Raw genomic sequence first — 12,667 nt, forward strand, 5'->3', positions numbered from 1 at the left:
CAGGCAGGCAGAGACAGCAGGGGAAAACAGAGAGACAGGCAGGCAGAGAAACAGCAGGGGGGAACAGAGAGACAGGCAGGCAGAGACAGCAGGGGAAAACAGAGAGACAGGCAAGCAGAGAAACAGCAGGGGGGAACAGAGAGACAGGCAGGCAGAGACAGCAGGGGAAAACAGAGAGACAGGCAAGCAGAGAAACAGCAGGGGGGAACAGAGAGACAGGCAAGCAGAGAAACAGCAGGGGGGAACAGAGAGACTGGCAGGCAGAGAGACAGCAGGGGAGAACAGAGAGACAGGCAGGCAGAGAGACAGCAGGGGAAAACAGAGATACAGCCAGGCAGAGAGACAGCAGGGGAAAACAGAGAGACAGCCAGGCAGAGAGACAGCAGGGGAAAACAGAGAGACTGGCAGGCAGAGAGACAGCAGGGGAGAACAGAGAGACACTAACACAGGCAAAACACAAGACGTACATTAACTGGAACTCAAAGTACTTAGTGGACAAGCAGGCAGAGGAATAACTGGGGGGATAGACGCAAGCAAATCTAAATGCAGAAAAAATACAATAAACATAATAAGGCAAAACTAAAACAGGACAGACAGGCAAACTGAATAATAAACTGAACAACAAAGACAGACTATCACAGAACAATCAAAATCAGAATAATGAAACTAAACAGATCATAACTACACAAACAGACCCCCCAACAAAACACACAGACATCATCAGACCAACAAGCACGAACACAAAGTGTAAACTAGACAACACAGGACTGACAGATACAGGAAAGATACAGATACAGGATAGACTAAACATAACCAAACTGACTAAGAACTAACCAAACAGAGCAGACACACCCACAGTGTGACAGCAAGATGTAACTTCTTCAATAACATTTCAGATAACTTTTTAGTGGAAGATTTATTCAGATCATTTACTTAACTAAAAGTAGTAAAATCGAGAAAATACTCCACTACAAGTAAAAGTTCTGCCTTCAAAACTTACTTTAGTAAAAGTCTATAGTAAATATTAGCAGCAAAATGTATGGGAATGGGAAATTACAGTGTCACAGTTTGCATCAGTTTTTCATAATGTTTTAATTCCTTTATAGCCTGTTGGGTAGTTTAATCTGCAGCAATACATCATATTCTATAAAAAAAATATACATATATATTTTGTCTCACTGGCTTCCTGTCCGCTTTAGGATTGTTTTTAAGATTTTATTATTATGATATTATTTAAGCACTGAGGTCATCCAATCAGATGCTCCTCGATGTCCCCAGATCCAGTCTAAAAACTAAAGGTGACCAAGCCTTCTCAGTAGCTGCTCCTAATCTTTGGAACACTTTACCTGTTGAAATAAGAAATATCCGACTCCTGTCACTTTCAAATCCTTGCTAAAGACGTATCTTTATTCATTGGCCTTCAAACAGAGTTAAGTAGTGACATTTATTTGACTTCATCCTTCAGTTCATCAGAAAAATACAAATTCTAAATCACCACATATTTTCACTGGGCAGAAAAGGTATGAACACTGCAATCAAAAAAGTAACTAGTAATTAAAGCTGTCAGACAAATATTTGCCTCTGAGATGTAGAGTAGGAGTATAAAGTAGCATAAATTGGAAATACTCAAATAAAGTACAAGTACCTCGAATTTGTACTTAAGTACAGTGGTTGAGTTAATGTACTTAGATACATTCCACCACTGTCAGTAACTATGTTTAAAGCTAAGCATATGTAGAATAATAGATTAACGAGCACCTCCTTCCCACTAGTAGAACATTAAAACATAGCCTTGGATTTGGATTTTTTGACTTTTTTTAAGTCTGTCCTCAAACAACACTCACTTGCCCACATGTACAATAAAACAAGGGCTTGACATAATGATTATTTTTATATTTTTAAGTTGATTAATCTAAAGAAAACAAAGTTGCCTATTAGTCGATTAACATACTAACTTATCCAAAATAAATATCAAAAACGTGTCTAATCAATAAATCAATATTTTATTCAATCATCAACGTCACTGTGTTTTGATGATAACAATAACAGACATTAATTAGCTATGGTCTACGTTGGGCTTCATCCAACCAGAGGTAATGATCACTATCCTTCCGCACCTGCTCACTCTCGTGACCTCCTCTCCCTCGCCCTGTACACTCCAGCGCCCCGCTCCCCAACCGGTAGACCTACTGTGGGCTGAGTTGCCAGTGGTCGTTCCCTCTTGCTGGATGAAGTCCAATGCTCCTGATTTTACGCACAGCCTAGTCCATGTGTTCCTGCAGCTGGAGGCTCTCCGCAGCACTGCACAACTTTCTAAATTCTTTCTAAGAAAATATTGGTCAGGTCGAAACAGTGTATAGAGGCTGAACGAAAATGAACTAAACCTATTCCGTTTAATCCATGTCCATCCATCCATCTTCATCCGATTATCCGGGGTTGGGTCGCGGGGGCAGCAGCTACAGCAGAGGACCCAAAATTTCTCTTTCCCGAGCCACATTAACCAGCTTTGACTCGGGGATCCTAAAGCGTTCCCAGGCCAGTGTGGAGATATAATCCCTCCACCTAGCCAGATCTACAAAGCACATGTAGACTGGATGGGCATACTTCCAAGCCCACTCCAGGATCCTTGTGAGAGTAAATAGCTGGTCCATTGTTCCACGACCAGGACGAAAACCGCATTGTTCCTCTTCGATCTGAGGTTTGACTATCGGCCGAACCCCCCGTTCCAGCACCTTGGAGTAGACTTTACCGGGGAGGCTGAGAAGTGTGATACCCCTGTGGCACACACTCTCTGGTCCCCCTTTTTGAACAGGGGAACCACCACCCCAGTCTGCCACTCCTCGGGCACTGTACCCGACTTCAATGTTAAAGATACGTGTCATCCAAGACAGCTCCTCCACACCCAAAGCTTTTAGCAATTCTGGGCAGATCTCATCAATCCATGGGGCTTTGCCACTGTGGAGTTGTTTGACTACCTCAGTGACTTCCACCAGGGAAATTGACGAGCAACCCCCATCAGCCTCCAGCTCTGCCTCTACCAGAGAGTCAGGCAGATTTAGGAGTTCCTCAAAGTGTTCTTTCCACCGCCCAATTACCTCTCCAGTTGAGGTCAACAGGGTCCCATCCTTACTGTACACAGCTTGGACGGTTCCCCGCTTCCCCCTCCTGAGGTGGCGGACAGTTCTCCAGAAGCACTTTGGTGCCGACTGAAAGTCCTTCTCCATGTCTTCTCCGAACTTCTTCCACACCCACTGCTTTGCATCTGCCACAGCAGAGGCTGCAGCCCTTCGGGCCCGTCGGTACCTTCCAGCCGCCTCCAGAGTCCTCCGAGACAACATATCCCGGAAGGCCTCCTTCTTCAGTTGGACCGCTTACTTGACCACCGGTGTCCACCACGGTGTTTGAGGGTTACCGCCCCCTGAGGCACCTAAGACCTTGAGACCACAGCTTCCCACTACGGCTTTAGCAATAGAAGCTTTGAACATCGCCCACTCATGTTCAATGTCCCCAACCTCCACGGGGACGCCAGAAAAGCTCCGCCAGAGGTGTGAGTTGAAGATCTCACGGACAGGGGCCTCCTCCAGACGTTCCCAGTTCACCCGCACTACCCATTTAGGCTTACCGGGTCTGTCCAGAGTCCCCCTGACCCAACTCACCACCAGATGGTGATCAGTTGACAGCTCCGCCTCTCTCTTCACCCGAGTGTCCGAAACATGCGGCCTCAAATCAGATGAAACAATTACAAAATCGATCATCAATATTCGGCCTTGGGTGCTCTGGTACCACGTACACTTATGAGCATCCTTATGTTCGAACATGGTGTTTGTTATAGAAACACCCACTCGGTTTCAGATCAGGGGGGCCGTTCCTCCCGATCACGCCTTTCCAGGTATCTCCATCATTGCCCACATGCGCGTTGAAGTCTCCCAGCAGAACTATGGAGTCCCTTACTGCAGCCCCATACAGAACTCCATTCAGTGTCTCCAAGAAGGCTGAATACTCTAAACTGCTGTTTGGTGCATATGCACAAACAGTCAAGAGTTTTCCCCCCCACTACCCAAAGGCCTAGGGAGGTGACCCTCACGTTCACCGGAGTAAACTCCAACGTAGCGGAGCTCAGCCGGGGGCTTGTGAGTATCCTTGCGAGTGTCCTCTGTCCTTCAGATGTAAGTAGACTGCAGAGTCTTGACTAGACTTTTTTTCTTGAAGAAAAGCAATCTAGTGTATGCGGTCCAATGCAGTGAGGAATGCACAGACCTGTATATTGGGGGGACTAAACAACCACTACCCAAACGCATGGCTCAACACAGAAGGGCCAACTCCTCAGGTGAAACAGCTGAGCCTCCTGTTTTTCTAACTAAAAAGGCACTTCTGTTGATGTTCAAGCCCATCTTAATTACATTTAATCAGGTACCGCCATCGTCCAAGTGTTTGCGTTTTGGTTTTAAAACGGAAAAACCAAAAAACCAAGTCGTTTTTTGTATTTTCTGTTTTAAAAACCAAAACAATTCAGTTTTGAAATGAAATAATTAAAGAACGAGCTATATAGGGATTGTTGTCAAAGTTGATTTGTTTTACCGTATTTTCCGCACTATAGGGTGCACTGGATTATAAGGCACTCTGTCAATGAATGGTCTATTTTCGAACTTTTTTCATATATAAAGCGCACCGGACTATAAGGCACATTAAGCGAAATAAAACAGTCAGATAAGTCAGTCAAACTTTATTAAAAAACAGGTGCAGGTACACCGTGAACAAGTCACCAGTTCATCACAGAGCACATAGAGGCGAACAACCATTCACACGTACGGACAATTTACTGTCACCAATTCATGCAGATACAGGGATGTGTTCAACACACGCACACACACACACACACACGTTAAATCAAACGTTAGCGTATCGCAATAACTCTCAAAATTTTTCAGTTATAACACGTAAAATACAACAGTCTGATACCGCCAAATCAAACGTTAGCTTTTTCATTCCTCATCTACAAACCCCTCAAATTCTTCATCTTCAGTGTCCGAGTTAAACAGTTGGGCGATCACGGCGTCCAGCATGCCCAGATCCCTCTCGTCATTATCCGAGTCAGTGTTGTTGCTGTTAGCTGGCAGTTCAGTGATGATTCCGGCCTTCGTGAAAGCTCGGTCTTCTTTACTTGGCGCAGGTCATCTTCTTGCTTCCTCCACTTCCGTACCATTGATTCATTAATGTTGAATTCTCTCGCTGCTGCTCTATTCCCGTGTTCTACTGCGTGAGTGATAGCCTTGAGTTTAAAGTCTGCGTTGTAAGCATGTCTCTTGACAGGTGCCATTTTGGGGTCACACCGTGTACCACACAAAATCGCTTTGCGGTCATTAAGCACAACTAGTCCATATATAGGGCGCTCCGGATTATAAGGCGCACTGTCGTTTTTTATAGTCCAAAAAATACGGTAAGTTAAATAACTTTATATAATTACATGTATGTATTTTTTTCATTACTTATATGAATAGTACGTGAATGTACTTTTCATAACCCTAACCATGATCTTTTCCAAAACCTAACCAAATGTGGCTTACATGACGTACTTAAGGTCCAGTATGCCTGTGGCTGGACTGATATTTTCCAACATGTCGTTTTGGGATTCACTAACAATGGACCTATTTTTATGTTTATGTATGAGGACGTGTAGAGGAAGTGTGACATTGACCACCAGAGTATGAACTTATTAGGGTTTTGGTTTTGTGTATCTGTTTTCTCCTGTTTCAGTCTTGTTCCCACCGGTTATGATTTTATGTTCTGTATTTTCCTGTTGATCCTGGCTTGTGCCATTCCTAGAGTTTGTCACTCCTTGCGTCTGTTCTTGTTCTATGTTCCCTGCGGCTGTGTTCTCTGTAGTGTTCTGTTACACTCGTCCTGGCTTTTTGTTGCGTGCTTTGGAATAAGTTGATTGAATAAGATAAACGCCTTGAGATGATCCATTACCATTTTCGAGGGGTTCCTGCTTTACTTCCTGTGTTATTTTGTAGTGTTCTGTTTCATGTCTCTCTGTCTAGCTTATTTCCTGTTTGTTCTGATTAGCTGCTTTGGTCTTTCACCTGTTCACGCCCTCCCTACTCGTTTGTCCCTGTATTTTACCTGCTCAGTTTTGTTCAGTCTTTCTTGCATCTTCGTTATGTCGTGTGTTTTCCTAATTCCCCTGCCTGGACTGTTGTTTGTTTCACTGCCATTTTAGTTTAGTTTCTGCCACTCTAAGTAAGTGTGTATGCCATTTGTTAAATAAATCACAATAACTTGCCAGTTTTCAGTGTCTGCAGTTGGGCCCTACAAACCTGTTTCTGCCTGAGCACACGACACATTGTGACAGAAATGTTTATTAATAAAATGCTCACTTGATTTTTCATATTCTTTGTGTTCATTTTGAACTAGAAATCACCTGGTTATATATGGTGTATTTATTGTTGTACCTCTAATTTTTTTCTTGCTTCATTTTGTACATTGTACATGCTCAACATGTTTATAGTATTTTACACTAGTATAATGAACCGGAATGGAGGGAAATATTCCCAGCAAGGCATATTAGTGGTGATATACTGTAGAAACGTTGCAACACTGCATGACCAACCAGAAACACACACACAAAATGTGTTACTACTTACAGTCTCTGTAAGCCAGTGTAGAGCTCCATATCCACATCCCTCAAGGTCTGCAGACCAGTCCAGTTCTCAATGTGTCTGGAAGGTAGGACAGACAAGATATAAAAGTAGGATCAATGATTCAACTTCAACTAACAATTATTTTCATTATTGATTAATCTGCCGATTATTTTCTCATTTAATTGCTTGGTCTATAAAATATCAGAAAATAGTGAAAATCACATTTTCTCAGAGTTATTAGTTATGTCATCAAATCGTATTTTCTTCTATCTTATTTTGTACGACCTTAACATTAAATTAAAACAACACTAAAACAAAGAGAAGCAGCAAATACCCCGCTGGAGAAGATTCTATTCAAAGTATGCAGACTTCTTCAGTGACACTAGGCTGCAGCTTTTCTGCAAACAATGTAAACTGTTAAACTTAATGTGGTTCTTCACAGTTTTAGTGCTCTTGTGGGCACGTTCTGAATTCACTGGCTGCTGTGGTTTGTTGGTCATGACAGTTTGTAGCTTGGCCTTGTGGGAGCCCAGCAGCAAAAACAGGATAGTGGCCCATTTTGGATCTAGCAGCGGATGGCAACGAATCAAAACAGGCAAATCACATCACACTGAACATCTGTTTACCCCAGAGACTTCCTCCTGGTCCTGGCTCTGTGTGTGCGTGCGTGTGTGTGTGTGTGTGTGTGTGTGTGTGTGTTTTCACTCCTCTCTGTGTGTTTTGTTACTAAGGTATGTATTCAAAGATCAGTTAGAGGTGCTGTTTGTCCATATGGCTTTCTGGAATTGATTCATCACCAAAACCCCTTTACACCATTTACTCTCTCTCCCTAACACTCACTGCTTGTCTGTGTCTAATCTCTGCCATCCCAGAATACAAAACCACACACATAGGCACAGAGAAATACATGTAAAATATGTACCATGTGACTTTTAAACACATACCACCACAATCTTCAAACATACAGCACACTACAATGAATCATTCTGTAACATCACTGACTAAGGCTGCACACACACCTCACCTGCTGTGTCACAGTGTAGGAGCCATCTCATCACAAGGACTATGACCCTTCAGAGGCCTCAAGGCCTTCTGCCCAAATGAGACAGTCCAAAGTGGCATCACCAAACTGGCCATTAGCATTCAGGTGGTAACTGTCAACTCATTAAGTCAGAAACTTCCATGCTTGCAGCTGAAAAAAATTGTACACTGTCATTTTAAGCTTCACTAATCCAGATATTTATAATAACAGTGGATCAAATGATTGTGAAAGGTAAAGAACCACAGAGAACAACTCTTCAGTTCCCCTTAGCGCTACAGAACTTTTTTGCCTCTTTCAGCTGATTGTTGTGGTTTTCTGCAGAGAGATTGCCAGCCTCACCCACCTCACCAACTCAGCAGGCAGCTGGTTTCAGTGAAAAAACCCTGATAAAGCCACTGTACACTACCTGCTCAGCAGCAAACAGCAGACAGATGCAGTTAGAGACGAGCAGGTGAACACAGTGGATCATTTAGCAGCTAAAGAGCCAGATAATTCCCTCAGGAGCTGGTGGAGACCAAAAACAGAGCTAACAGAGAGATAATACTGGACTTGTACCAGGTGGGCACAAACATGGCTCTAACAGAATGCTAAAATATTTCTAAAAGACAGCACTGAATAGTAGTAACATAGAAAGACAATGATGAAACAGGCTGTGATGATTGTTTTCATTTTCTGATGGTTTTATCAATATTACACAAACCACATGGACAATGTAATGTAGTCAAGTAGACAGTTATATGGAAGTAGAACTTTTACGTGGGTGACAATGTACTACATTAGTACTGATTGACCCATAGAATCCCACAATCTTTCACTTCAGATAATGCGCATGGAAATATTTTCCGCCTGTGATGACACATTGACCTATGGACTTGGATAGCAGCAGCCTTTGATGGGGACATCACTACTGTCATTCCAGACCCAGTGGTAGCTGCACATTGATTGACTGAGCTCATTTTCACCTGACAGCAGCATCTGCCCTCGTGAGGGCCTGCTGATTGACTAATTGAATGACAGATTGATTATCCAATTCAAAGTCTAAATAGCCAGAAACACAGCAGTTACTGGTACCACTGGAAGCACACACATACGCAGAAGTAGAATTATTTTAGATGCTAGTAATTATGAAGTGCATATATGCACAAACGTAAAACTTCTGAAAGTATTTCCATTGAGTTCTCTCTGCATGGCAGCTTTTTTGCACACTCACAGTAGCAGCTTTTCATCTCTGAATATAAACTCACTCACTTGTAGAATAGCCAGTATCAAAAGGAAACTTTGCTTGATGATAAATTAATCCTTTTTTCTTGCAGCAACAAAGTTGCCTTTTTTGCATAGATTACAGCATGAAATGAACACACTGCTGCCTTCTTCAAATACAGTTTACACTAAAAAGCGGCTTTGGCTTGAGCAAATCAAACTCATATGGAGAAAACACTTTCTTATGAATGAAAACCTCCTCTATTGCTTAAAAAACTACACTACTTTTAAAACATATCCAACATGAAAAATTACTAGTTGGACTGAGTTGTGGATTTCACAGTTTGAACAGTCACTCAAAAAAAAGCTAATGAGGAATAATTTGAGAATCAATTAATCACTTAAGAAGGTTCTGGGGGCATATTTGTAAAACTGTGATAAAAATGGCACGCGCCAAAAAATATTCAGACTAATATTCAGGTTCTCTGCCTTCCCGTGTTGTGCCATTGGTGATTGCGAGCGTGCAGACACCAGTGTCGTGGGTTGCGAGGGACTGGGTGGCTTATTATGTTGGCTCTGGGTAGGTGGGTCTGTGCTTGGTGGTACTGTATAGGCCCAGTGAGGCGTTGACTGATCCTGCTTCACCTCTAACCCAATAGCGACTGCCTTAGAGGGCGAAGCCTATACAAAGTCGAATGATAGTTACGTATTGTAACTGCTAATTCTGAGTATAGCTGCAGCCCTCTGGGCCTCACTGGACCTCACTGGCCAATGGCCAGGTCTCAAGGTTGTATATATACGGCCACACCACAGGTGGGCGTAGAAAAGCGTTCCTCAGTGCTGCATATGCGCGCGTAGGGGTAAACCCCATAGCAATAGCCTTAGAGGGCTGCACCTATCCTCATAGAATCTGCAGTTACAATTCGTAAACATCATTCTAGTGCCACTCACAAGACAAACTTAACATTTTACACTTTTCTTTGACTGAATGCAGGATGTCATTTTCAAATACTTTAAAATGGGTCTTTATAGAAGCAATGGTCTACTTTGTCAGTGGACATGTTATATCAATGAAGACATCTCCACTCTCTTGGCGCTCTCTCTCTCTTACTAGTGTACAGCAGAGTAGCAATAGCTAGCAAAGGGCAGTTACAGTCGCTCAGGCTATGGACAGAATGGCAAAACTGACTCTTACACAGAGGACTATAATTGTTTTCATGCTGACACCCTGGTAACATTTCTCTGATAATAATTTAAATAATTGTTGGATATTGTCTCTGTGTGCTGACCAAGCTGACACAAAATGTCCAGAGAATAAAAATGGATTTTGGAGGATTGTTCAGTGAATTACACCTAGGTCTTCTCAGTTTTTTTCAGCTTTTCTGGTATGTCTAGGTGCTGGTGTGTGATCAGTGGCTGAGGTTTTACATCATTTACATATGACATACAAGCATGGCATTAAACGTCTCTTGTGCCAACAAGACCAGGAGGCTGCCCAACATGCAGAATGCTCCCTTTTCTAAATAAATTACAGCCACTGACACTGTCCACAATCTCTTTCTTATATTACATTATTATGTACAGTAAGCAATATTCTAGTGAAAAGAAACAACAATCAAAAGCTCTTTTCTTCCAACTAAGCTATGTTAAGCCTAGATAGGCAAGCACAGTTTGATTTGCAAATGGCTTGTTGCCTAAAAATCATCACACTAATAAAATTTCTCTTTCTTAATTCTTCTTTCTAAATTCATACCAGTCCTTAAACTATCCACTATGACAAGGCGCCTCATCTCAAGCACAAGCTGTGCTTGTTGATGATGCATCCTTGGGAAATGCTGATAAACTAAAATAAAAAACCCTTATAGGATTATGGAAGGATTAAAACCACCAGTAACAACTAAAACATAATTTCCCTGTTTTGCCAGTTTGCTTTCAGAACCAACAGGTCCACAGAGGATGCCATCTCCACTGCCCTCCACTCAGCCCTCACACACCTTAAGATAAACAAAACCTACATCAGAATACATGAGAACACAATCTCCCCATGAAACTGATCAGCAAACTCAGAACTCTGGGTTTAAATACAACACTCTGCAACTGGATGTTGGACTTCCTCACAAACAGACCCCAGTCAGTTCGGATTGGCGGACTCACCTCCTCCACTTTAGTGCTCTTCACCGGAGCCCCCCAGGGCTGTGTGCTCAGCCCCCTCCTGTTCACGCTGTACACCCACAACTGCATCCCCCAACATGGAGAGAACTCTGTTGTGAAGTTTGTGGATGACACCACCATCATCAGCTGGATTTCAAACAAAGATGAGACTTCATATCGGGAGGAAATTCATAATCTTGCAGAGTGGTGCTCAGAGAACAACCTACTGCTCAACGTCAGCAAAACCAAGGAGCTGATCGTTGATTTCAGGAAGAAGGAGATAAACACACACACTCCTGTCTACATCAGTGGAGCTGAGGTGGAGCAGGTGAAAAGTTTCGGGTTCCTGGGAATAAACATCATCTCACATCTCCACGCTGGTGAAGAAAGCTCAGAAACGACTGTGTTTCTTGAGGAAGCTTAAGAAGTCTAAATTCTTGTGCCAAGTTAGAGGAGCAGTAGAAAGCATCCTGACTGGAAACATCACTAACATGGGATGTACACGGCCCAGGACCGGAGGGCTTTGCAGCGGGAGATTAAAACTGCTCAGAAGATCATTGGTACCCATCTCCTGAGCATCAGTGATATCGGTGAGGTGAGGTGCCTGCAGAGCCCAAAGGATACTGAAGGACAGTACCCACCCAGCCACAGCCTGTTTACCCTGCTGCCTTCTGGGAAAAGATATAGAAGTTTCTGCTGCCACACCACCAGACTGCAGAGCAGTCATTCTACAACCTGTTGTATTGAGACAAATAAATCTACGTTGTATCTTGTACTTTATCTTACTGGCACTGTGTATGGAGACAGGGTGCTCAGAAAAGTCCTACCATTCCCTTCTCCTATTTTGACTCTGCACTCACAAACAGGCTGCCAAGCAGATGGGCATAAATTTGAGGATTGTTTGTATTAGAGGTGTTTAAGGTGGCACTTGTGCCCCTAACCAAGTCAGAGAATAGAATGTAAGATAGGATGGAAATATATATATATAATGCTTCTGGAATCTGAGATTCTGTGCTAAAGTGTTTTTCTCACCCGAGGCAATGATCACATCCGGACTGTGCCAGATGTGTGGGGTTAGGGGAACAAAATGTGAGCTGCATAAGCTGAAATTTAATTCTCCAACTTCAGGAGGTGATGTTTTAAATTTATATAATGTGAATATAATGTGGGAAAATGTAAAAACAGTCCTCATATCAGAGAAATAAAACTCCCAAAGGCTGTGCCGTTGGTGTGTGAGTGTTTCTGAATGATTAGATCCTTTCTGGTGAGCAGGCAGCCTCTGCCATCAGTGTATGAATGGGTGAATGTGACATTTAGTGTGAAGTGCTTTGAGTGGTCAGCAGACTAAAAAGAAGCTATACAAGTACAAGCCAATTACCATTTACATATTCCTTATTGTGAAGTAGATCACTTTGTTGCCAACACAACTGAATATGAAATTTCAAATCACACACTGTGCCCTTCTGCTCTGTTTATCTGTTGTTTAAAAGTAATCGGTAAAATCCAAAACACTGATGCTAAAACAAAAGGGATATGATCTTGTCTTCTATTATTGGTTAAAAATGGGGTACTAGCTGAAGGTGTAATACATTGGCTTACGCCTGTGTACTAGGGTTGAGCGATTACTCGGTTG

General features: G+C 42.7%; 1 protein-coding gene across 1 annotated transcript in view; it reads right to left on the reverse strand.

Annotated features, from left to right (window-relative positions):
• The window catches only part of ntrk3a (neurotrophic tyrosine kinase, receptor, type 3a), a 530,438-nt gene that overhangs the window by 136,712 nt on the left and 381,059 nt on the right, over positions 1-12,667 (reverse strand). The window lies entirely within an intron of this gene.

The sequence above is a fragment of the Micropterus dolomieu genome, linkage group LG22 (assembly GCF_021292245.1).
Source record: "Micropterus dolomieu isolate WLL.071019.BEF.003 ecotype Adirondacks linkage group LG22, ASM2129224v1, whole genome shotgun sequence".
In the NCBI taxonomy this organism is placed as follows: Eukaryota; Metazoa; Chordata; class Actinopteri; order Centrarchiformes; family Centrarchidae; genus Micropterus; species Micropterus dolomieu.